This window comes from Cylas formicarius, unplaced genomic scaffold (genome assembly GCF_029955315.1).
Source record: "Cylas formicarius isolate icCylForm1 unplaced genomic scaffold, icCylForm1.1 PGA_scaffold_6__28_contigs__length_40554024, whole genome shotgun sequence".
Lineage (NCBI taxonomy): Eukaryota > Metazoa > Arthropoda > Insecta > Coleoptera > Brentidae > Cylas > Cylas formicarius.
In genome coordinates this window covers 28459995-28487464 of record NW_026844347.1, presented here as the reverse complement: position 1 = coordinate 28487464, position 27470 = coordinate 28459995, and the positions used below count along the sequence as shown (strand labels likewise).

The 27470-nt window shown below is 33.1% G+C and overlaps 1 long non-coding RNA gene across 1 annotated transcript in view; it reads left to right on the top strand.

Annotated features, from left to right (window-relative positions):
• LOC132703436 (uncharacterized) overlaps positions 1 to 20613 on the top strand; it is an 80676-nt gene extending 60063 nt beyond the window's left edge. The window contains exons 5-6 of the long non-coding RNA XR_009619080.1: positions 19636 to 19747; positions 19800 to 20613. This is a non-coding gene — a long non-coding RNA (uncharacterized LOC132703436). The remainder of the gene's footprint in view (positions 1 to 19635; positions 19748 to 19799) is intronic.
• The last annotated feature ends 6857 nt before the right edge of the window (positions 20614 to 27470 follow it).

Below are 27470 nucleotides of genomic sequence, written 5' to 3'. Positions count from 1 at the left end.
TTTGTGTAAATTGTTTACCTTGAATATATGTCTTGAGTAAGAAATTCGATTTAAATAAGTAACACATATCAATTCAAAATGCAAAAAACAATTTATATTAGCAATATTCAACTACGAGTGAAGAACAAAAATTGCGTACAATCAATAATTAATTTAGTAATTACAATTTGCATTGTTCATTTAAAATTCAGGCAACGTAAAACAGAAAGCTGAGGAAAATTAGTTTTTCGACTCCTTTCTTCAAAATACCTTATTATACACCGATCTAGTGGTAAGCGTCACTTTACGACGTAAGTTTCTTGTCCCTCGTATCAGAGCCACTTAGGACATTTTCGGGATATTACTACACTGGTTTGTAAGCAATCGGACGTTTTCGGAGATTGTACCCCAGGGCTTGAATTTTGACATTTGTCAATTCTGACGGTTATGTCGAATTTGTATGGTTTTGCAAAAATGTTCCCAAAAACTAACTCGCTTCGCTCGTGCCAAATAAACTCAAACTCAAATTCAAATGCCATTTACCACACTAGTTTTTTTATTATTTATTTATTTATTTATTTAGCACTTGACTATTTACATAAGCAAGTAAAATTTGCATAAACAAAACTATAAACTTCGCAAATACCCCGTAAGTCTCTTCTTGACCACTCTTGGGCAAGACGCGCCCTTAATATTATCCGGCAGTCCAAACACCATCGTAGAATAGAGTTTTCTGTAAATTTGTTGTTTTTACCATAGAAACATTGAAGTGCTGATTGGAACGTATATTATATTGATAAAAGTTTGACCTTTTTTCCAACCATATTTAAGATAGCCTGGTTGGTGATCGTGCGCAATTCCATAAACCAACATTAAACTTGCTCTTCTAATAAACTGCCCCACATTTAGCCAATTTAGCTGGTCTAACATACTCTTTAGACGAGTATATCTATCATAGTTCAGGATGGTTCTCATAACCCCATTTTGTTGTAACTGTAACTTATTTAAATCTTCTTTTGTACAAGATATAAGCAATGAACAAACATATGAAAAATGAGGCAAAATTATATAGGATATTATACACTAATAAATAAATACCGCAATACACGGTTAAAAAACCATATTTTCTTACCAATTTTTTTGCATAGATATCCAACATGATTACTAAAGCATAATTGTGGATCCAAGATCACCCCTAAATATTTAATTTCGGAAACAAACTCAATTTTATTACCCTGTATATCCACAGAATATCCCGACTTATAAAATTTTTGACAGTTAACCTTAGAACCGATAACCATGGACTTGGTTTTGGAGCTATTTAATTTCAGTTTATTTTGATACAGCCATTCGTAGATATACTGCATTTCGGTGTTCAGTTTGGTAGCTATTTCTTTGCAATCATTTCCAGAAACTGAAATAAGCGTGTCATCAGCAAATAAGTTAACAAAGGGGTTTTTTAAGACCTGATGCATATCATTTATATAAATAATAAATAAAGGCGGGCCCAACACGCTTCCCTGCGGTACCCCCCAACTGCTATCCCTATGATGAAACATTATTATGAATTTTAGTCTGGCGAGATCTGTCAGATTTTTATCCATTCTAGTGCAGAGTCTTTAATGCCATATAAACCTAATTTTGTAATAAGAATGTCCCTGTCAATAGTCTCAAATGCACGTTTAAAATCTACAAAAACACTCAGAATTAGTTTTGATGATGTCTTTCCGCCACACTGCACACATATATTGCAACGCAGATTCGCGCGAGTGTTTGCTCCTGAAACCAGACTGTCCACTGTAGAGTAGGCAGTTCCGCTCCAGGTAGTCTCTCAACTGCCCACACACTATCGTTTCCACGATTTTATCCAGTACTGGTAGCAAGATAATTGATCGAAAATCACCAGGTGTTTTCGGTTTTGACACTTTAGGTATGGGCACTGTGATGCTTGTTTTTAGTTTATCAGGGATTTTTCCGGCACTTAAAGACGCATTCACCAAATATAACAACGGATAACCTATTACACAAAATAAATCCTTGCCGAGCTTAATATTTAGAACAGAGTCACTTGTACTTCTATTTTTTAGGTTATTTACAGTTTTTTCAAGCTCCGATATAGTTATTTTTTTAAAGCAAGACAAGCTACAGCTGACCATGTCACACACATTGCCATTGCTTCTTTTCTATACTCTCTGCTATTTCATTTAAGCTATCGGCATAAAAGTTATTCATGTTTTCTTCTTCTTTATCACTGTAATGTCCAAAATCAATATTGGTAAAATCTGCTTTTTTATTTTTATTTCCAACAAGTCTTTTTAATGTCTGCCATATTTTCTTTCCATTTCCCTAGCAACCATCAATTTTTTGGTTATAGTATCTTTGTTTTTCATTTCTGATAACTGAAATAACGTTATTTCTTTTTCCTTTATATTCTTCCCAGTCTTCTTCACATTTTGTGTATTTAAACTTTTTGTACGCAATGTTCCTAACATGTTGCGCCCTGTTCTATCGCATATGAAAACCACGGATATTTTCTTGGTTGGGTCTATCAAGCGCTCCCTGTACAATTCCTATAAAATCCATATATATTTTGTTATCGTCCGTGGATGTGTAATTCCAATTTTGAGCAATAAGTGTTTCCCGTATTTGATTAATATTTTGAGAACTCAGATTTCTGATATAAACATCCTCACTTACTAGTGCCTTGCTTCGAACTTCCACTTGAACGCCAATAGTTTTGGTTAGTTTCGTGGTCACTGATGACAGGAAAGTTTCTCGGGACCTCTTCTACATTGAAGTCATTTGTTATTATCTGATCGATTAGTGTAGCTGAACTTACGGTAACTCGTGTTTCCTTTGTTAGTATTTGCTTAAAACCTGTCAAATTAACAACGGACTGAAGTTTTTTGGAGTCATTACTATTTTTCAAATAATCGATATTTAAATCTCCCAAAAAATGTGTCCTTTGTTTCTGGTCAATTAATTTTTCTACAAGATAATATAAGAACTCTTTGACATATCCATTCGTTGATCTATATAGTGATCCTATTAACACCGTCTCCCTCTCAAAGAGGATTATTGCAGCAACTGCCCAGTAGCTGTAGTTCACTGCATCTTTAAAGCAAAGTTTGAAATTGATACAATCTGTTGCATGTCTCGTTACTTTGCCTATAATACTTTTTTCTCCAGCTGTTTGCGGTGTTTACGTAATTTGTAATATTAATGAGAAATTATGTTAATACAAATGTTTAAAAGTAATACTTTCATTGTCGTCTTGACCAAACGCACGCCACTGAATTAGAAGCGATGTCAAAATACGTTTCATAGTTTCATTTTATCTGTAATATTTTATTAATAGCCATTATAACCCCGAACGACCTGGAAAAAAAACGTTTCGTGTCTATAAATCAGGATTTTTATCCGAACAAGCCAGACAGTTAAAAGTGATTAATTGAATTACGGAACTTTTTCTAATTATAAAGTGAACTCTATTGTTGGAAACAATAGAGAAACTAATGGGATCGAAAGAGAACAGGCCAAAGTAAGATTGATCGATCTCCTATGAGGAAACTCTCAAAGACGAGGAGCTTACATTTTTTTTTGTGTTTTTAATTTCGTCTGTAATTTTTTCTCTGTGCGGAAACTTGTGTTTTATTTTTCCGAATACCTAAAACGACTTTCACGAGAGAACAATTAGCCAGCCGAACGCAACTTATAATAATCTAATGTTTTGACTTTGATGGAAAATTTTTGGCGATGTTATAGTACCCACCCTCTCTTTTTAAAATGATGGACCAGAAAATATTAATTTTTATTTTCATAAAATCGAAATTTTGTTTTCAAAGATGTTATTACCTAAGGAAAGAAAATTTTTAATTTTTCGGATTATTTTAATATGCGTCATACTTTGCGCAGAACATTACTAACAATATGGGAATTTTGTGTTTTGTTAAGATAACCAACAATTCACAAATATAGAGGATCTGAGAAATGTGCAATATCGATTTATATTTTATATATTATTAAGTATTGTTATTCATTGCTATTTCTAGTTCCGCTTTAAATTGTTTAATACATACACACCTTCACCGATGGTGTATGTATGTGTGGATACTTTTTTTGTAAACCACATTAACGGTTGCAAAGAGGTGATAAGGCATTAATTGACCCTTCTTATTAAAAATAGGTATGTTGTAAAGAGCTATGTAGTGTTGGACATTTTGATATAATGCGGCTAAAGTACCTCCGCAAAAACCCGGGTTACATGTTCGAAGATCACTCATCAATCTCATTTATTTATAAAATAATAAACAAACCCAATGTATCTCTAAAAGTCTGAGAAAGGTTTCCTACCATACAACCATACAAAAAGTGCATTTGAGTGTCAATTCAAAAGAACTATATATATTATTACTTATCATTTGCATCTTCTTTTTTTTACCCTTAACATTATTATCAATTAATGTTGGGATAATGAAGAAAATTTGAAGTAAACTTCATCTTGCTACAGCATATTCCAACCAAAACGCCAACGTTGCCAAAAAACCTATATAACTTTTTCAAAATATTTATTTTATAACTGACTTGAGTGCACGTTGGATTCCCGTGGTAAATCAATTTATGAAAGCACATAAAAAAATACAAAATCGATGTATTTGTTAACCCAACAATTAATAATTCAGGGTAGATAAATATGGCTGTACACCTACGCACGTAAATGGATTTGTCAACCTACACGTTTGAGTGATTGTGCAGCCCACACGTAGGCAGGGACACAATAATTTTTATAGTACAGAACAACTAAAAAGAAAGGGATGAGTACTGAAAGAAAGGGATGTCATGATATGGATAAGTTGTTTCCTTTTTTTCGACCTTTTCAAAAAAAATCCAAAAAGGTCTATTTCTATGCAAAACCAGGATGTATTTAAGACAAAAATTATTTTAAGGAAGTAATATTCTTTTGCATCTTAAAATAAATGATTTATCCCTTCTTCGCATAAAAGTGCTCGATTCTCAATCATTTTGAATTCTGGGTTATATCTACCGGACTATAGAGCAAATACTCTTTCGATGCATTAAAAGGGCCATATTTTCGTATATACGGGCGATAGCATACGGGAACTAGTTTAGATAAGATATTTGAAACGTCGTACTTAAAGGGAAGTTTTTCGTTTTACTTCGGAAACTATTCAGAAACGATAGCGGAAATGTGATCTCAATAGAAGCGGAATATAAAAGAATGGTTGTTTATATTTGGAGATTGTGTCTGTTTCAGACTAGTCTGGTTCCCGTCAGTTACTACGAAAACCTTTACGCAAATAGGAACGCTTTGCATCCCTGTGATTGTTCGTTATTATCGAGTTACCTTGAAAATATGTTCAAAGGAAAATGTATGTCCCAGTTCATGTTTACAAAGAGTAGTAGGTTATTTAAAAATAGGCATTTAATTTGTACTGATCCTGGTTATCAATATGAAGGGTGATGATAGCGATCCAAACATTATTGTCATTAGTGAACCGATCAATAAAAGTTGTAATTTAAGTTCCTGTTAATTTCAGTGCAAAACTTCCTAAGATTTTTGACAGTGCGTTAAGAGTAATAATCATGTATCAGCCTGTATCAAAATAGTGTATTATACAACAAGTTTGATAAACGCTATTTTAGTCACAAGTTTGACTTGGCACAAGTGGGGCGAGTACGAGTGAGTAAATAAATGAGTAACCGAAGGAATTAATCAACGTGTTAGCATGCGATAATTTTTCTACAATCACTAGTCTTTGGGTACAGATTTCTTCAAACAGCAAAAAAGATAAATGTCAAAATACCTAAATACCTAAAATCTACCGAAAACTCGTGACTTAACTAGAAATGTTCGAAGTGGCTCGTCCCTTGCCTTTAAAGTCACACTTTCCGTACACTTGATCTATGCTTAATTGAGCGTTTTACAGTAGGGAGTAGAAAAATGCTTTTCCTAGTTTTTTTTTCTATTATATTGACACTGATTTGGCTGATGTGGTTTTTTATGGTTAATGTTATTGATGCTTTTAAATTGAACAGGGTGACATTTGCTTACTTTTATAATTTAAAAAGAGAGATCATTGCTAATTTATTTTCAAGTTACACCACAAAAGTGTACAAGTGTGCGAGTACCTTTAGGCCTTTTTTCATTTTTCGAACACACTAGGTTCACCCCCGCCTTGGTTTCATAGCGAAAAGCGATTGGTTTATATAGTGCCCCTTCCTCTAAAGCTCGGCAACACATAAAATGGAGAGGCCATTGTTCCAGACGTTCTTTTGTTCTATCATCGTAAAACATCCGATTGATATTCGATGTCATTATTTCAAGTTGTGTTCTATCGATCGCCTTTCGTATATTTTGCGATTCGTTCGGCAACCATTGGGATATATCGGGAAATAAATCGACATATTACAACGTGAAGCTTAAATTGTATTAGCCATATACGTTTTGAAAATAATTAATTTACAAATGCCAAACAAAATGTTACACTATCACATCGCCTAAGTAAAAACACAGGCGTTTGTGGCAAGGTAATTTTGTCAGTTTTAAGAAATAATCTCCTTGATAAAAAACGGAGACTGGTGAGACAAGAAAATATGGGGAACGAAACGAACCGCGACTGACGAACCTGGTTGTTTCCCACGTAAAAAAAATATATCGTCATTTCCTACTCCCCACTTAGTTAATTTTCGAATGAAAAATTGACAAAATTTGGGATGAAAATGGCCAAACTCTAAGAAATTTTCGGCTTTTTCGTTTCTATATTTTTTTTGTTGAAAAAATTATTGTTGCAAAATAAAATTGCAACTTGCATACACTTCGGCAAGTAAGAGTGTACTAAACTTGATTTTCTCCTCACAAGTGAATTTTAATAACCTAAAGTATGCAGCGAAGCGGCCGTTGCCTGACATCAATATGATTATTTACTTTTTGTCAATTGTCTGGAAAGGCCACTAGAGGAGTGCCACCCTGTATATTTTTATAGTATTGTTTCCATTTTTCATTTACATTGCCCAAACAATATAAAAATGAGATTCAGATTGAATATTTTGTTTCGTTCCTATTACTATTATCTAGAATAAAGTGACTGCTCTACGAATGGATGATTCTTTTGCATAAAAAGGTTTACATTGTCATATTTTAATTTACTATTTTCGTTCCTGCTTTTGCAATAATTATTTAATATTATATTCTATTTCATTTTACTCTAGATGTATCTTCCGATATATGACATCAATCATTTAACGATCATACTGTTACGAACCCAGCGGCACATGTTACTTGTGCACTGTTTGGGATAAATTTTTCCTTTGAAATTTTTCGCGGAATTCATCTGCAATTAATTGGAATTTCTCTGGAATTTGGAAAGTACACATCGAGACTTTGCAAAAAAAAAAACTAAAAAAATTTTTCTTTCAAAATCGGAAAATATTTTTCTCAGTCTACTGAGTAACAAAATTTTTTTGCGCTGCCGCTATGACTAATAGTGTCCAAGAGGTTTTTAAGTCTCATTAAATCCTCTGCGGTTTATCAACTAACTAAAATTAGAACTAATGAAACGAACTTCTTAAACTGTTGAAACTACTCACGTTTACGATTACAACGTAAATTGTGCACCGTGTGCCAAATAAAATGATCCACTCTACGATCTGGAAACTCATAGGGGATAGGAAAAAATGTTTCTTATAAAAGTTTCTTGGACTCTCCTGAAGATTTAAAAAATTATAAGTTTGTTGATACAGGGTGTCGCAAAAGTGCCCCCCCCCCCACATCAACTGGTTAAAATAAAGGTCACTTCCTTAAGAAATTCCTATTTAAATTTTGCATAGTTTTGGCAGAAATTGATGTTATGTATTTGTTTTTTCAAATTTCGATTCCACCATATAAAATTGTGTTGTGATAGGTGGGACCATTTTGGCGAATTCAATTAACAAAATCTCAAGATTTTCTAATGGAACACACTATATTTTTGTTTAGATATCAATTCTATGACAAAAAATAAGTTTTTCTTGTAACACATATCTTCAATTTCTGGCTAAACTATGCAAAATTTGAATAGGAATTTATTAAGAAAGTCACCCTTATTTTAACCAAGGATTCCAAAAATGTAGAAATATATAGGGTTTTCCATTTAAAATTACAAAGTTGAGGTCCTGAGGGGACAGTTTTGGAGACATACTGTATCAGGAGAGTCCGAGAGGTTTTTGTATGAAACTTTTTTTCGTATTTCCTATGGGGCTCCCGATCGTATAGTGGATCGTTTCATTTGGCACACGGTGTACACATATTAACGTCAACAGATACCATTAACCTCACGCATGCCAACAAAAACATAACCAAACGTACACCAAAAAAACACAAGTTCTTACCTGCTAATAGTAATACGGATAGTAAAGCATACAAACTGACAACACACAACAAATGACCGTTTAGGAAAAACAAATCACAAAACGAAAAACAAAAATGCTAAGACAATCACAAGAAGCACACAGAAATAAATCAATATACATGCAAGACGCGAACTAAAATCGGCTGCACTGGTCGAAAGCAAGCGTTCAATAGTTTTCCGATTATAGCGCTTATCACGAATTTGTATGTACCGCAGTAAGATTTATTGACCAACAGAGGTTATTCCTAATTGCCCCATATTTGACAGCAGAACTAGAACCGTGTAAGTCAAAACAATCAAGTCGAAAAAAATTGTCATTCTCATGGAGAGGAAGTTGCAAAGCTAAGTTTAACATACAAAATGAGTCTACGAAATCATAAATCGAAAAAATGTAAAACTTTCGGCGCACAGAAGATAACTGAACGCATGCACGCAAGACAGTAATAAGATTTCGTTTTTGATATACAGGATGTTCGATATTCGAAGAAAAGTGAAGGTCGGATAGAGAGATCAAACATTTTTAATAGTTCTTTCTAATAATTTTTGGTATTTGATATAAATTGTGGGAAGGGCTTATTTCAGTTATTGACTTTACTTTAATAATTTTATATTAAAGTAAAAGTAATTTTGAAAATAATAATAATAAAAGTAATATTTTAGTCATTTCGTCATGCATCAAAATGGCTTTAATTTCTTCACGCTTCGTACAAAAAAAAAACGAGAAATAAAATTTACTTCAAATTAAATGTACATTTTGGAGAAACTGTTTTTTTTCTATTTAGCACGAAAATAAGACGCTTAATGCTTAATATAACTAAAAGATCTTTACTAAATTTGACGAAAAATGTGAAGCAATTATTTTTCAAAGAAACTTCCAAAGGCAACTGTAATACTCTTTACAAAACTTCTGGATTCTGCGTGCATCGATTATTAAATGAAAATAAATATTAAAATTATTATAAAAAACAATTTTTTCCGTAAAACTTTAATGCCCTGTATCTCGAAAGCACATTTCTTAACGATACCAAATATCAGATAATTATTAAAAACACTTAGTACGTTTAGTAGCAGCTCATCAATTTCAATTTTGACACTTTTTGGAACTACTGCCGCAGTCTAGCTTAAAAGCTACTCTACTGACCCAGAATATTGTTCAACCGCATCAATTTTGGTTAGTTGCCAAATATATAACCAAATCAGGATACAACATGCATTTTTTACATTTATATTTCAAGGTTTTTACATCAAAGCTTAAATCAGGTATTGAATTATAACAACTCGCTGCGTTATAACAAATTTTTCGCCACTAAAGATGACTCTGTAATTGAGAACAGAGCTGGCAGCAGAAAATTTAAATTGACCAATATTAATTTTTATGTTGAGCCTATGGATTAAATTTTTATTCTTATTTATTTAAATTAGGATTTACATTAGCCTCAGTTTCAGCGAAACCATCAGCATTAAAGGAACAATTTAACTGCATGTCATCCGCAATCTTTGAAATTTGCAGTAGATAAGAGAGTTCGCAATGTCAAATGTATAAACTAAGAATTGAACTACTGTTCAAACAATATTTTCATTAACAAGCAGTTTTCTAGAAAGTTACAAAAAATGAAAGAAAGTGACAAAAATATTTTCCTAGTTACTAACTGGATGCTTTATTTGCATCTGACGTTAAGTTTTGTAGTCGATTTTCGCAAAATACTCTACTAGTATTTGTGTGCCGAATGATAAAAAGGGACGCCCCTAAAGAACGTAATTAAAAATGTTTCAAAAACCGCCAGTTTTATTACGGTCCCTTAACCAACTACGTCTCGCTATAAAACGCAACAAAAGTTCATTTCCATGCTAAACGTGTGTATTCAACAAAACGATAAGGAAAATTTACAACTGACCGACCATTACAAGTTTATCTCAAAAATGTCGATAAGAATGTCAGTTATGAATTTTAATATGATGTCGGTCGGTTATGCTCGAATAGATAGCTTCAAATAAAGCCATTCGTGAGAACGTCGGTCGCGAAGTAGACGTAATATCAAAGACGTTAAAAAGCGCAATAAAGTTTGGAGAGCGGAACAAAAATTCTTTTTTTTATTAACCACTTATACGGGACGTATTTAAATTTACGGTGACGTTTAAAAATGTTTTCGGCAGTTTTTTTAATTTATATCGCGTCCCTCTGGCGAAATAAAAAAGTATTTCGAAAAGTTTAGGATCGAGGGCATACGTTTCAACGGTACGGAAGAAGGGAAGACAATTTTTTAATGTTAATTGGAAATTATGTCATTTTATATTTACTTTAGTTATTATAGACATTTTTGATTTTTTATTATTGTTGAGTTTCAATATGTGTCACACTGTATATGGACACCGTGTGCCAAATAAAACGATCCACTGGAAACTCATAGGAGATACGAAAAAAAGCTTCGTATAAAAGTTTCCTGGACTTTCCTGATGATTTAAAATATTATAATTTTGTTGATTCAGTGTCCCAGAAGTGTCCCACCAACATCGACTTTGTTATTTTATTCAAATTTTGCATAGCTTAGGCATAAATTGAGGTTATGTGTTTTTTTACAAATATCTTAATTGCCCCATATAAGATTGTGTTGTGACGGTACTGATCCAGGCATTGCAACGAAAATGTAAAAACAAACTAAGGAGATGATGGACTATTCAATCAGTTTGACAGATGCGCCTCAACTTATACAGTGTGTCCCAAATAGGTGGTGCCGTTTTGGCGAATTCAACTATCAAAATCTCAAGATTTACAAATGGAACACACTATATTTTTATTCAGATATCAATTCTGGGACAAAAAATAAGTTTGTCATTTATCTTATATTTAAATTTTACTTTCTTTTTGAGATATTTGAGGTACAAATTCTTGTTGAATTTAAAGCTGCCCACATTAGGTCACTTGTTGGCAATATTAAATATTTTTTAAATAGAAAAGACATGATACTACTTCTTTTAAAGGCATAATACCATAAGTCCATTAATATGTGAAAATTTGGAAAAAAAATCGACTCTGTACTACACACTTGAACAAATTTAACAAAACTTCAAAATTCATATTTAAAGAAACTTTTAATAGTTAATTATCTAACTTGTTTCTACTAACAAAAAAAAAATAAAGTTTATAGTCTAACTAAAGAAGGTGACATATTTGAATAAATAAATCTATAAAACAAAACGTTCACTAAAAATATTTCGTTAATTCGGTCCATGTCCAAATATTAAAAATGTAGTTGGCTATGACATCACAATCCTTTTTTTTTGACACAGTAAGGTATAAACAAACTTTGACATTACTGTTTGTTTTTGTTGTTTTCATATTTCTGTTTAAAAAGTTCATAGTTGTCAAGTTTGTTTTTAGTATATATTTTATTTGTATTTTGAATAAGTTATAATTTTTTGGTTAAAATGCTGGAATATTTTGCTCAGGAACGGCTAAAATTGTATCTATGCTACCTGACCAATGGTAAAATTGCAGCCTTAGCATTAAGGGAGTATCAAAGAAAGTTTCCGGGGGCTAAATAACCAACACAAAGAATATTTAATCGAATTATCGAGGATATGTCAAATCACGGTGTTCTAAAATATAGAAAAAGGGAGAAACCGAGCACCCAAACTGAATTGAACTTGAACTTCACTGAATTTTCCGAAAATTCTCTGCGAGATGCAAGCACGCACCTGGACTTAACTATTTCAGTTGTACGACGTATTTTAAAATTCAACAAAATAAAACTTTATAAATATCTACAAATTCAATTTTTGTTTCGCCATGATGAGAGGGACATTTTTAACAAAACATTAAGTTTTAATGACGAATAAGTTTTTAATGAAAAAATTAACAAGCAGGGCTATCGGAGTGTTAAAGTGTCTTGCGGTATTATAAGAGATAGAATTGTCGGCCCCATTTTTTTTTTAAACTATTTAAACGGACAGAATTTTTTAATTTTGTTTCAAAATACAATAATGCCAGACGTAAACAACCTGCCCAACAACTTGCGGGAGAACATTATATTTCAGCAAGATAGCGCACCCTATCATTGTGGTCATCAAGTGATAAATTTCTTAACAGTAACATGGCGTGGCCTCCGCGGAGTGCCGATTTTACACCCATTGACTTTATATTGTGTGAAATAACTACACAGTTATATTATATGCATATATTCATAAAAAGTTCATAGTTTTGGTTAGTTTTTTGTTAGTATACATTCTATTTGAATTTTAAATAAGTTATAGTTTTTTGATTAACCTATAAACTTTAATTATTTATTTTTGTTATTAAGTATTTTCAATTAAGCTAGATATTTAACTATTAAATGTTTTATTAAGTTTTATTTAATCTGTTAAAGTGTGTAGTATAGAGTCGATTTTTCTCAAGATCTCCACGTATTAATGGACACCCTGTATTGTTAGCAATAGGTTTTATTCGTATATCTGGAGAATCATATCTTTAAAGGAAGTAGTATCATACCTTTGCTACTTAAAAAATACCTAATATTGCCAACAAGTGACCTAATGTGGGCAGCTTTAAATTCAACAACAATTTATACGTTTATTTATAAAAGTACGTAAAGTTTAAATATAAGATAAATTACAAACTTATCTTATTCTTCGTCCTAGAATTGATATCTGAATTAAAATCTAGTGTGTTCCATATGAAAATCTTCAGATTTTGTTAATTGAATTCGCTAAAACGGCACCACCTTTTTGGAACACCCAGTATAATTTGAGGCGCATCTGATTTAAACAAAAAGTGAGCTTTATTTTAATAAAGGATTCCAAAAATGTCGAAATTACAGGGTGTTCCATTTAAAATGACAAAGTTGTTATCGGGGTGGGGGACGCTTTTGGGGCACTCTGTATCCTGTATGTTTTATTTGGCACACACTGTACGTAATAATTTGGATTTCCTAAAAACAAAAAGAAAACAATTTTCTTCCGATTCAAGCGAACAATTTTAAGTGGTAAATTAGAGCATTAATGAGACATCTTGAAAAATGACATGACTTAGGTAATAAACATTACTCAAGTGATCAATCATTCCTCATGTGCGATCAATCAAATGGTTAGTTGCCCAGTTTATACGCATACGAATTGGGAATAAATATTTTCAATTAGCTTTTTCAAGCGAACACTTTTTATACGGCATGGTATGTACATAGTTCATTAAAAATAATATGTTTTTTGCAATTAATGCTTCATTTTAATAACTGTCGCAAAACATTAATAACCTCTGCTTGCTTCTTCTTCTTGCCGCAACGTAATGCTAATTTAAATTTCCTTGGTTTTATAGGGCAAATCAAACCCAATCCATAAATATATGTTTTTTTTTAACTATTTACGTTTCGGTTATAAGTTGCCATCTTCAGGTTACAGTTAACACGCAAAATTAAATATGATTAGCAATAATGGGTTAATAGATGGCTACTTACAGTTAAAACTTAAGTCGATTTAAAGAAAAAAGATATATTTACGAATTATATTTAATTTGACCTATATAACCAAAGGAACACCTTGATGAATATTACACTGCTTGATGAAACAGTCTCCTAAATATCATTTTACAGTTACATGTGCATCATTTACTGCTAAAAGTTAAACATTGAAGTTTGGACATGAAGTCAAATCCTATTGAGGTAGGTGGATTCACTCAAAAAACTCTAGTGAATAACGATTTAGTTCACTCAATGGTTTGCATTGCCCTAATGACAAATGACAAAATCTTACCTGATTTTTATTACTTGTTCCGTTTATAAATTCTGGGCGGTTTATCAACGAATTGACAGGAAACCATTCATTTTCTCACATTCTTTACTATTAATAAATCTATGTCCATCTAATAAGGTCAAATTTTTTTATAGAAGTATGGTAGCATCGACATAAGTCATACATAAAAATCAGGCTATACAATATAATAATTCCATTCCCCGTCAAAAATTATTTTTTCATAGTAGCAATGCAGGAGTATGTTGAAAAGAGACGTAATGAAAACACTTCGTAAAATCAACAGGAAATGTATCAATTAACCGAATTTTAAGGCTTTTGTTCAAACTAATTTTTTTGAATTTCTTCATGTGTCGAAAAAGGGTATAGGAAAAAGTTTGTTATAATCGGACTAGTAATGACAGGTATCTAGGAAAATATTTAGCGGCCCAGAAGATAAATGAACCTATTCCAGCTAATTTTTCCATTCACAATCTAATCACAACAAGAACGTTGTAGGTGGTCATCTTCCGCATGCAATAGATTCTTTGGTTGAAAATACGAAAAGTTTTTTTATCACACAGATAGTATTACAGTGAGACCATTGATTGAAAACAGACCGACTTTCATAACCTTGTGAAGGATTTGGTATCTCCGAGGAGTAAATCCCAGTTGAGTTCTGATGTACAGTATGAAGGAATTTCAAAAAAATTTCTGATGAAGTTTAAATGCAATCAAGGCTCTCTTCCCTCTGATGCTTGCTCCTCGGGTATCTTTAATCGGAACAAGAAATAATCACATTTTTTTTACTAATCCCTTCGGATCTTCGTCCGTTTGTGATAAATGATGAAGAGCAAACGCGCCTTGTTTTTGTTTTTAACCTATGGCATAAAACTTATAAATTTTCTCTCATTATTAGAATTTAGCTGAGCAAATTCCTTGTAAAGAGCACGCGCTAATTATAGTTATACTTCCAAACCGCACGATTTTAATAATTTGCGTTGCCACCGTTGTTTAGCATATAAATTATTTCATCATATCCTTTTGTTTCGTATGTTTAGGTATGCAAAATAATCCTTTGTTTATGTTGTCCTTTGTATTCTGCTCTTTATATTACGTCCGAAATTGTTTGGCATCAAATGGAGTTTATTTACTTTGAACGGTAACACAGAACGTGAAGCGTCGACAAACTCTCAATAATAATTGAATTACATATAGTTAGTTACGTGGTCAAAGTTTATTATATTTTTCCAATTAAAATAATACAAGGAGAATTTAGTTTCTATAAAATGCGAAAAAAAGAAGGTCCAAAACGCGTGCTAGCAGTTTTTCTTCTTGAACTTGTAATATTTGGTTATTAACAAAGCAAGAACATTGGAGAGGAATTATTGATTCACACTCTTTTAAATGCAAGAAATAACAGAGAAAAAAAGAGAAAAGGGTAATCAAATTTTTAATTATGCGAAAAAAATTTCTGCACTTATAAGATAAATTCAATACATTTCGTAAAGATGTAGAAGATAACTGAAAATTCTAGGATGGTACTATTTGGACAATAAAACGTTGTGTTGCGTCAGTGTATTTCAAGAAATAATTTAATATTTGCAATAGTGGATGGGACTACATTCAATTGCAAGTACTAATTTAGACAGGGCAATTACCTAATTATTGTATATGTTACGAGGATTATGGAAAATCGGGCATTGTTAGCAGTGCTCGAGGAATCTAAACAATGTCTAATGGAAAATGTCACTGCGGACCATATAGTTAGCACTTAACTACGCTGCCAATCCAAAAAACATCACCAAAACTGACCAATATACACAGTCATTGTATACTTTGTATACGTGCTAACATTGCCCTAATTATCCACTAATAATTACTGACAGTAGCATATACAATTATTGAATAAACATATTAAATAATATTATCATATTACATTGCTATAAGCGGATAAACGAGTACGGTGATTTAAGTAAATTAGTAAGCGATTCAGAAGCTAGTTGAAGCTAGGCAAGCTTTGGTTCCGAAAAGCAATGGTAGTTTGAATGGAACACATAGTCCTCCCTAAAGGCAAAGAGCATATACGCCTGCATTTTAGGCGATCATCGGGTCATACTGCATTAAATACAAAAAGAAATTACATAATTAATTCGTAAAATTGCTACTGTTGTAATGCAAACGTGTCCATTTATTCATGGGCGACTGCACAGAGTTGCTGAATATGCATACATATGAATGGTTGCTATGGTAACCACGTAAGGTGGGAGAAATTAATTCCACCGGGGCAGTAAAGTTTTGGCGTGTGAGATTATAATGAAACAATATCAAAAATTTCGTAATTACATTATAAATAAATTCAAACCGCCAAGTTCATAACTGTAACGTCTGTAACTTATTTAACTTGAATTGAAATTCACTGCCTTTACGTTGGTATATCAAACTGAGCAATGCGGAACCTTGTGACCTTGCGAACCCTTCTGAGCTTCTTAAGCCCAACTCACACCAGGTTACCAGGTACCTCCCGATGTTCTGTTGATATCCTATAATGACGACTCTCATAATTTTTTGTCTAGTGTGTATGCACAAAAGGAGTTGCATGTCGCATGTCAATGAGCCAGCGGAAGTTCTCGTGCTTTTCATTTTCCAGCTAAGAAATCTGCTCTTGTTGAGGTCCTGTTTTCCTGGCAAATAATAAACCTAGTTGTGGCTGAGCAAATTGTGCTGCCTGCATTTGATCTCCTAGTCCACTTTTGTGGGATTTTGTGGAAGCAAGTTTCCGACAACTTTACCTTCTATCAGTTTTTTTAAGAACGCTCCGGATTGGAGGTAATGCATTCCAGGTAATTATTGACTCTCATTTGACTCTCAATGTTCGAAGGGTTTTTTTCCTTCTTCTTCATCGTGTTCTTGTTTTTACCACTCGCGTTCCTGTCCTACCTTGGTGGTGAACTGTCGCTTTCTCCTGGAGCAAGTGTCGTCTACGATCCCGAAGAATCTGCTCGGCATCGGATCACGCGCCGGCTTCACCGGACTTTGTCCCGGCATCTCGCCTAACTGTGCACACAACGCAAGAAGAACAGATAAGCAATTCGTTTAATTTTAAGCGTTTCTGTGTTGTTTCATTTTTCCCTAATGTGATATAATTTACTGTATTGTAGAAGGGGGAACGCTTAACCTATAAGTACTTTTCTATTTTTAACGCACAGCACATAATATCATAAAATAATTGAAGGTGGCAGTGGAATAAATCTGTCGCAAATAGTGCACTAAATGCTGCCATTATTTTTTTTTTTCCTTCGTTCGTAAGCACCTACTCAAAATCACTTATATTTTCTTTTATACAAATTTATTGTTATGTTTTTTTTTATCTCAGTATCTCTAACGACGACTACTCAGCTGTGATAAATCTAGTCCTCTTCCGATTTTAAGAAACCAGAACCTCTCCCTCTTTTAATTTTTTTCTGTAAGTAGACCGATGATGCGTGCATAGAGTCTAAATTTGTATGCTTTTTTATATATTAGTTGAATAATTCCTAAAGTTATTTGCATTTCCATATCAGTTGGTACGAATTTCCGTTGGGAGCACAAGTTGCTAGCCTGCAAGGCATTTTGCTTTTTTTTTAATGTCGACACTTATTTTAAAGACATTTTTTACGAACCTTATTGTTACAAGAATGTTATTTAAGCTTTATTGTTTAACGTAATATTAGTGAGACATTCTGTTAACATGCATTAGTTTAAATTTGCAATTTACCTATGCTGTTGAGTACATAAGAATATTATTTTCTTTAAAGTGTTTGGCAAAATCTTGTTTGCATGAAATCAATACCATCTCCCTTGATTATACAGCTATGGTTATTTTATCCTTTATCAGTCTGGCACTTAATTGTAAAACCTACTTTACCTACAAGTATCGACTCTTGAAAACGTTCACCAACAGTCTCGCAAGCGGTATGTTTTTAAAGTAGAGCGAACTACTAAGAACGCGACCAATAAGCAAGATTCGCTTCCGAAACACTTGGAGTTCATAACAATGTTATTCTATCGACCGCGTTCATCGCATATCGCTTATCGCACATTTCTAATTCACCGCCATAATGCTCACATTGTTCAGGCCAAATGAAATCATTTGTAATTTCGGGCGTTGCCGTAATATCGCTGAAAGCCTGGTCCTTACCGTGTAATGGCTGAAATGTAAAATGCCTGGGATACGACCAATAACGCTTGAGAAAAATGTTCGTCATTTGAACACTCTCGGTAATGATCATTGCAAGTACCACGATTTTTTCACGCCGCCGCCTAACAAATACTTTGCGTAGACGTGAAATTAATTTAAACTGTTTTGAATTTTTGCTCACCCTTTCGCAAGGTTGGAAACGATTCGGAACTGATCGAAAAGGATTTTAACCTCGTTGATATGATTAGAGAAGTTTTAATTTTGCTATTTTGTAAATATCTAATAAATTCAATAAATGAAACGAAATTGAGTGCGCGCGCTTCTGATCCACAAGAATTTAATTTAATGACTTCATATGTTTGTTAAGGTTTAAGAAGTGTTTTGTTTTTATATAATGTGTATTATCGTTATTTTAGTTATTTGGGTTACATTAGGTTTTTGGGCAATTTTAATATACAAATAATTTATTACCCTGTTTCCTTTGGCCAAGGTTTATGCAGGTAACAAACGGCTATAAGTAACTTAACTGCTACTACATTTGAGAGGAGTGAAAAAAGTCTCTTTAACGTACTCAACACTGTCCTGACTGCCGATATTGTCAGAGTTCCATATTAAATGGCCATCCACTAATACAGTTAAATTAAATAATTTTCAAAACATGAGCAGTTTCCAATAAATTTGGTCCTCGATCAGGCTTGAATCGCTCTTTTTTTTTATTTTTTATTTTTTGAAAATGACATGATGTAACAGTTTTTTTCTACTCTCGTCCGTAATTACACACCGAACTAGCGGACGGGGAGCGTCACTTTACTACATCAGTCTCGTTTCCCATGAATTAGAGCCACTTCGCACATTTCCGGGATTTTACCGCACGGGTTTCAGAGCAATTTTGACGTTTGTCAATTCTGACAGCCATGTCAGTGTTGTTTTGCGGAAATGTACCCAAAAACTAATGTTCGCACAAAAAGTATAAGATGCAACATGTTCGGTAAACTTTTTAAGTCACTCGTTTATTAAACACTCGCTCCGATCGTGTCAAATAAACTCATGAGTCAAATTCTGTTTACCGCAGTTGTTGCATAATATACTATAATTATTAAGTGTTTTCGATCATTTTCTATTATTAGATGTGGTTATTATCTGTAAAAAGACAACATAGTAGTATACAACCCATTATTTGCAAGCATATATTCCGTTGCATGATCTAATGATTTACTATTCCTCACATATGTATTGACTTGAATATCAAACAATTTGACTAATGATTGTAAAAAAATATTGCGTTTATCTGAAAGCTGTTTCTTAATTAAATTTTTGTTTTTTCTTATAAACGTTTTTCTCTATTTACAGATCCAATATCTGTCACCATCTTCGAGATCGCAATGCAACATGTTTTATTATTTAGCAACATAAAATGTTGACATGATCAATATTGCAAGACTCTGCGTCGAACTGAGTGAAGGTAACGTTGGACAAATTCGTAAATATTTATTTTAAAATTACTTATTTATTAGAAGATGCCATCTAATGAGAGATTGTCGACAAAAAAAAACTGATACACACACAAAAGAAAAGGTTTGAAAAACCCTGCGTTCGTTGAACGTGAAGTTTACCTAAGTGTAGCAAAGCTCCCGGGAAATTGATGGAAACTTTTGGCGTATTTTTTCATTAAAAAATACTTATCAGGCTCTCTGGAGAGTTTCAATATTTTCTTTAGATTTTATCGCAATTCGATTTCAAATAATAAATGTTGCAAGAAATTTTCCGACTTGCGAAAATAGGAATTGAAAGATACTTTCCCGCGGGCTTCCTGTGTAAAAATACGTGATGTAATTACGTCTTTTTGTCTAGGGAATTGCTACTTTTTCCATTTGATTTTTTTACCTCTTTCGTACGATGGAAGGGTTGTTAAACGGAATATTTCAAGGAGAAAAAAAGTTAAGTTTTATGAACTCGAGAGCTCGGTCAGGACACCTATTGGCGACAAACACCTTGTAACTGTTAAATGATCTTTGAAGTAGTTAGTTTTATAATTTAATTAGAAGCTAATTTCTTCGAATCCGCATGGGTTCATGTCCCTGGCTTTATCGTCTCTAATCAATTCGTATTAGATGCGATGGTCAAGTTAAAGTTACATTTAATTAGAAAAAGTCACTTCAATATTCTACTTTTAGGATTAATTGTAGAAGAAAACCTCAATTGGAAAGAACATATCTTACTTATTTATTAATGGTCGCACGGATACTCATTACAAGCAACTTAACATATTACAATTAAATAAATTGAGAGATTTTTAACAAAGCAAATATACCTACAATATGACTTACAACAAGCAAAAATCAAACGTTGCCCATGAATCAATCAGAACAAAATGTCTACGAAAATTCAATATAATATACTATTGGGTTTGATAAAAGTATATAGTATATAGTATAATTTTAGGATTTGTAGAGACAATATTTACAGTTGCTTTATTTTATGATTATACAATTTTACAAGTGGTTATGACTGTTAATCAATTGTAATATACATTGTGTAGATCAAAGCTTGCCGAGTAAAGTTTATTTTGACTCAGAAAAAGCTGAAAGTCGAGTACAAAACATTATTCTTCACTTGACTCCAAACTTCAGATTGGAGGTACATTTTTATTCGAAAATAACATCTTAGCTTTCAAGTAAAGTTGTTTTCTTGCAAATACAACTCCTAACGGAAGTTATGCAATTACTCTAAGTTGGCAATCGTCCTGTTTTGGGATATTTGCGATCCCAGAATGATATTCCATTTTCAATTTTCGTAGCAAATTCTTACTGTCTATTGCATTGCAAACTTAAAACACTAACAATATTTATTTATGTAATTAACATTTAAAAAATTGTAAGTAATTTAAATATTTATTTCTTGTATCTTTTAAATACTTTCATTTTAATTTATCTTTGATTTATCAAAATATTTTCGATATTTATGAAGTGGCGGAGAAAATAATCCTGTTTATTTTATTTCTTTACCAGATATTTTCCATCCACCCTAGGAAATTTCAACTCCCCTTGTCGTACTCTTTTTATCCTTTTCAAAACCACAAACACCCTTAATCGACTTTTTCATTATTTGGACGGTCCTTATCAAAAGAACGCTCGTTATTGTCTTTTTGTGTGTGCAGGAATGGGATTTTATTTCGTTGCTTTCCCACCGAGAGACGAATTGTGTGACGTTTAGCTTAAATACTAATTAATCTCATTTAGCTTATCGTTTTGGATTTGGATAATGCAGCTATATTTAAAGTCAACTTTAAAAAGTGTTATTAGTTATTTCAAAGCCTTTCAACTAACATAAATTGTGATTTCGTCGTGTGGTTTAATGTATGGAGATCACTGTTTGGAGAAAAAATGGCGGAAAATGCAACTATATGCAATTTAAATGCATGCGCGGAAGATCACGAAAATGTCATAGCTGTCCGATATACACGGTGTTCCAAATAAAACTATCCACTATACGATCTGGAAACCCATGGGAGATATGAAAAAAATTTCGTACAAAAGTTTCTTGGACTCTCTTGAATATTTTAAATATTATAATTTTGTTGATACAGGTGGTCCCAAAAGTGTACTCCCCCCCAACATCAACAGTGTTAATTTTTCAAAGAAATTTCCACAGGCTACTGCTTCAGTCAAGCTCTGAAGAAGTCAACAGGATCATTGGCGAAACGTCAGCAAGTTTGACTCAGCAAAAACCGAAGCAGGAGGAATCCAGAAGTTTAGTAAAAAGTATCAACGTTGTTATTTAAAATGGAAAATGAAAAAGGTCACTTTCTTAAGAATTCGAATTTTGCGTAGTTTAGGCAGAAAATGAGGTTATGTTTTTTCTTTATATTTTGATTGCCCCATATAAAATTGTGTTGTGACGCTACTGCAACGTATTGCAACTAAAATTTAACCACAGACTAAGGAGATGATGTACTACTCAATCAGTTTGACAGATGCGCCTCAGCTTATAAAGGGTGTCCCAAATAGGTGGTGCGGTTGTGGCGAATTTAATTAACAAAATCTCAAGATTTTCAAATGGAACACCCTATATTTTTATTCAGATACCAATTCTAGGACCAAAAACAAGGTAACTTTGTAATTTACATATTTTACTTACTTTTTGAGATATTCGGGGTTTAAAATAACACCTGTATAAATTCTTGTTGAATTTAAAGCTGCCCACACCAGGTCACTTATTAGCAATATTAAGTATTTTATAAACAGCAAAGATATAATAGTCCAGAACGAAAACATACCTAATAATAATATATCCTAATAATAAATCTATATACCTAATAATAAAAATAACTAAAAATAAATAATTAAAATCTATAGGTTAACTAAAAAACTATAACTTATAAAAAATGTATACTAACAAAAAACTAACCAACATTATGAACTTTTTTTGAATATGTTCATATAATACATGAAAAACCACAAAAACAAACAGAAATGTCAAAGTTTGTTTATACCATAATGCGCCAAAGAAAAAAAAGATTGTGGTGTCGTAACCAACTACATTTTTAAATATTTTGATATTTCTTTATTGTTCTGATGCCAGATGAAACGAGCATTTTAAGAGGAACATTTTTAACTAAACTTTGTGGACCGAATTAATGAACACTTTTTTGTTATTTTTTTTTTATAGATTTATTTATTCAAATTTGTTACCTTGGATAATTAGCCTATAAAGTTTAATTCTTTATTTTTGTTATTATTAATGTCTTTTTAAATATGAATTCTGAAGTTTTATTAAATCTGTATTGTTAGCAATAGATTTTATTCGTATATGGAGTATTATAGCTTTGCTTTGCTAATGTGGATAGCTTTAAATTTAACAAGAATTTTTACAGGTGTTATCTTAAACCTCACATAGTAATAAAAATTTAAAAATAAGATAAATTACAAACTTACCTTAATTTTATAATAGAATTGATATCTGAATAAAAATGTATGGTGTTTCATTCTCCAAAATGGCACCACCTATTTGAGACACCCTGACTGAGTAGTGCAGCGTCTCCTTAGTCTGTGGTTAAATTTTCATTGCAATACCTCGATTAGTAGCGCCACAACACAATTTTATATGGGGCAATCAAAATATAAAGAGAATATTAAAAAAATTGTATAACCTCAATTTATGTCTAATTCGAATATGAATTTCTTAAGAAAGTGACCTTTATTTTAACCAAGGATTCAAAAAATCTCGAAAGGGTGTTCCGGTTACAATACCAAAATTGATGTCGTAGGAGGGGGGGCACTTCTGGGACGCCATATATCAACAAAATTATAATAATTTAAATCTTCAGGAGAGTCCAGAGAGTATTCAGATCGTATAGTGGATCGTTTTATTTGCACACGGTGTACATTTTACGGTATCTACGGTCCCTATATGATTTACTTACTATTTCGAAATAAGTATCTTAATAGCCATTGAAACATTTACTTGATGTAATTACTTAAGGGGCTTTAAATTCGTAAACGAACAATTTCATTAGAAAAAGCCTTTTAAAAATCAAGCTCATCGAATTAACTATATTAGTATATTTATTGAATAAATAAAGTCCGTTTCAAAAATAAACCAAAATTCAAAATGCTTTAAACCAGCCCTTCCGTTAGCAACTCTGGAGTAAAACAAGCGACGTAAATATCTAAGCAGTTTTTCCATCAATTATTCAACTTGAGCACTTGGCTTTGTGCCCGATATAAGTTTTGTAAACAAACTAAACAAGCAAAACCAGTTAAGTTTGCACTTGTCACTTTACTAATGCCCCTTTGCTCAACTGAACTTAAGCTTTATCTCGCTGTAAATTATTGGGGAATTATTTAAAAGGCTAATACCTTCCTTTTTAATGGTTGTTTTCTCGAAACTCGCAAGAAACAAGTGTACTTAGGGGAACTCAATAAATTATAGCGGAGGATGCACTTTGAGATTTTGACGAAGTTAGTTTTTATATTCACCGAGATTATGCATCCTAAATTAGCTATATTGGTGACCTGTTTTCGGAAATTTATATCGTATCTTTAGAAAGGTGGCAACTTAAGAAATATATATCTTGTATATAAACATTTGAAGTCCAGGTACCTATTGCAGGAGTAGCTCTAAACATACTCTATTAAGGAATGTAGAATAACAACTTCTACGACCGAACCTTCCATTGAATTCCGACTTTAATTTTACTTTTGACCGTTTACAACTTTGATGGTTATGTAGGTTGGTTAGACAGTGCCGGGTGTAAAATGTCATACGTTATAATTACAATATATTATTATCCTACAAGATATCTTAAAGACAATGACGAACATATCTATTTAAAAATATATAAGGACATTAATATTAATAATTCAATGATCTGACACTAATATAATTATTCTGGGAACCTATAAAAATAACCGATTACCTGTCAGGAGTGTACAGAGTCTGAGTCTGAGTCTGAGATGTTCTACAGGAACATAAGAACAATAATGTTTATTTAACAACATAGAAGTTACTTACTGCAAAAAAGTTACAAAAGTGTATTTTACTTCATTACCTATATTTCCAGTTTTTTTCTACATTGAATCATATCACAAAATTAAAAATTTAAATAGAGATGAAAGTATTTACCGGTTTATATTTCTAACTTTAGCTAACTTTTTTTAACACCCCGTTTTTTGTTAACGATTAAAACTCGGCGCCACATTGTCTTATTTTGATTAACATTATATGTCATATTCACTTACAGGAAATGTACCTATATCACTGTTCAAACGCACCGAAATCTGAAATATTCATTTTAGTCAATTAAAATTTACTTTTTACAAATTAACTTTCCCACCAGTCTTATGCATTTAGTAATTGGTATTGTAATTTTCTAATCAATAAAAACCGCGAACGCAATGCTATGGCATCGACCATTGTTGAGTCAATTAAGTCCGAGATACTCTAGACAGCACATCTATTCGCGCACCGCAATTGATATAATACAATTAAGGTTGACCACCCACCAGCGTTTGATTAAATTAATCATCTTCCAATTCGAGCCTTACCCCTGAAAAGGAGCCACGTCAGACTCGACCGTTGCCGCTTCAATAAGCGGACTGTTTAATTGACGCCATTCCATTCATAATACGTCACCAATTGCATTATTGTTTTAATGGACATGCGATAAATCCAGAACCATTGTGACAGACAGGGTGATAACGCAACAGTAGTTGCTGGTTAATAAAGTAGCGACTTTGTACCGTCAATTTACGTCTATTACCGAAATACGATGCATTAATGAAAATGTAACATGTGCGTACGGTCGGGGTGATTACAGTTATCGGCTTTGACGCTTAATATCGCTGTCAAATCACGTGTAGACCGAGCGTGTAGACCAAGATAAGAGTGATTGAACGAGTCCGACCGAAGCTTCGTAGGGGTTTTCGATAAATCAGAGGTTTGACATGTATTGATTCACGCGATCTGCACAGCATGAAGAACAATACCGAACTGTAGGTATCTAGAGTGACGATTAGAAATACTCATCAATAATTCCGAGTTAAATATTGTTCTTCCTTCTGTAACATTTCTTTATTCTATAGAGACTAATAAGGCATTCCATATAATTTTCGACCGACTACTGTAATAACTTTTATAAAACTTCTGGATTTACCCTGCGTCTGCTTTTCATTAGTTTTAGTTTTAATTAAACTCTGAAGAAGCCAACGGGATAATTGGCGAAACGTTAGCAAGTTCGTCTCAACAAAAACCGACGCAGGAAGAATCCAGAAGTTTTATAAAAAAGATTGCATACAGTTGGGTTAGATAGATTTTCCCCTGCATCGTTTGTTGCATGTTTGTCCACATTTCAAATGCCTCGATTCTGTTTATTGTTTCTACTTTAAGTGACCAAGTCTCAGCGTCATACAACGTCACCGGCCATACATAAGACAGAATTACTCGTATCCTGATGTGTAGCAGCATATTTCTATGCAGGAGTAAATTCGTAAGTTTAAAGAACATTATTTTTACTGGAAAAATTCTTCTCTTAAATTCTCCATCGCAATCCGCGAAGATATGTAAAATTTGCTACCCGTTTGATATTCTCTCCATTGTTGTTAAGAAGGGTGTTGCACTGGCGTCTGCTGTGCACGATCATTTTTGTTTTTGCGACGTTGATATGGAGCCCAAAGTGTTCACCGCACTCGTTTAGTTTATTTAGCAGAATCTGGAGGTCTTCGAGATTGTTAGAAAGAATTGTGTCTGCATAGCGGATATTATTTATTGGGATGCCGTTGACTTTAAAACCTCGTGTCTCACTCTCCAAAGCAATCTGAAAAAAATTTTCTGCACAAATTTTAAACAGAATGGGTGATGGTACACACCGTCCCTGCCGAACTCCCTTCAATGCGCTGAAGATCTCCTTTGTCCGATCACCATCAATACGGATCTCTGCTGCCAATGCAGTTCTTTAATTATTCTAATATCCTTGCCATCCACACCTATCTCCTGTAGTCTTTCCACCAACGGTTCGTGTTTCACGTTATCAAAGTTCCTCTGATAGTCTATAAAGCAGATGACAAACATCTTGCCTTTCATCATAGCATTTTTGGGCAAGCAGTATCACGCAGAAGAGAGCTTCCCTCGTGCCAAGAGCCTTAATAAGGCCGAACTGCGTGTCACCACTCATCCCTTCACACTTTCTGTATATCCTAGAATGGATGACTCGAAGGAACGCTTTAAATGCGTGACTCATTGAGCTTATGAGTCTATGGTCTCCGCAGTTTTTAGGATTTGTTTTCTTTGGAATGGCGATAAACGTATACTTTAGTCAATCCTGTGGGATTTGTTGCGGGTTTATCCCAGAACAGTGCCTCCGTTTAATTTTTTCAGATGTCCTTCAGTTCGTTTATATCCACAATCGATTATCCTTCTTCTTCTTCTTAAAGTGCCGGTCCTCTGTGGACGTTGGCTATCACGATGGTCCATATTACTTTGTTTACTGCGGATCTGAATAGAGCTGTTGATGTCATTCCAGTCGATATTCGTCTGCGTCCTGCCGATCGTCGACCCTCTATTTTCCCCTGTAAGATGAGTTGGAGTAGGTGGTATTTCTCATTGCGCATAATGTGTCCAAAGTATTCCAGTTTTCTGCGTTTGATGTTTGTTGTTGGAATTCCATTTCTCCTCCGATGTGCTCAATG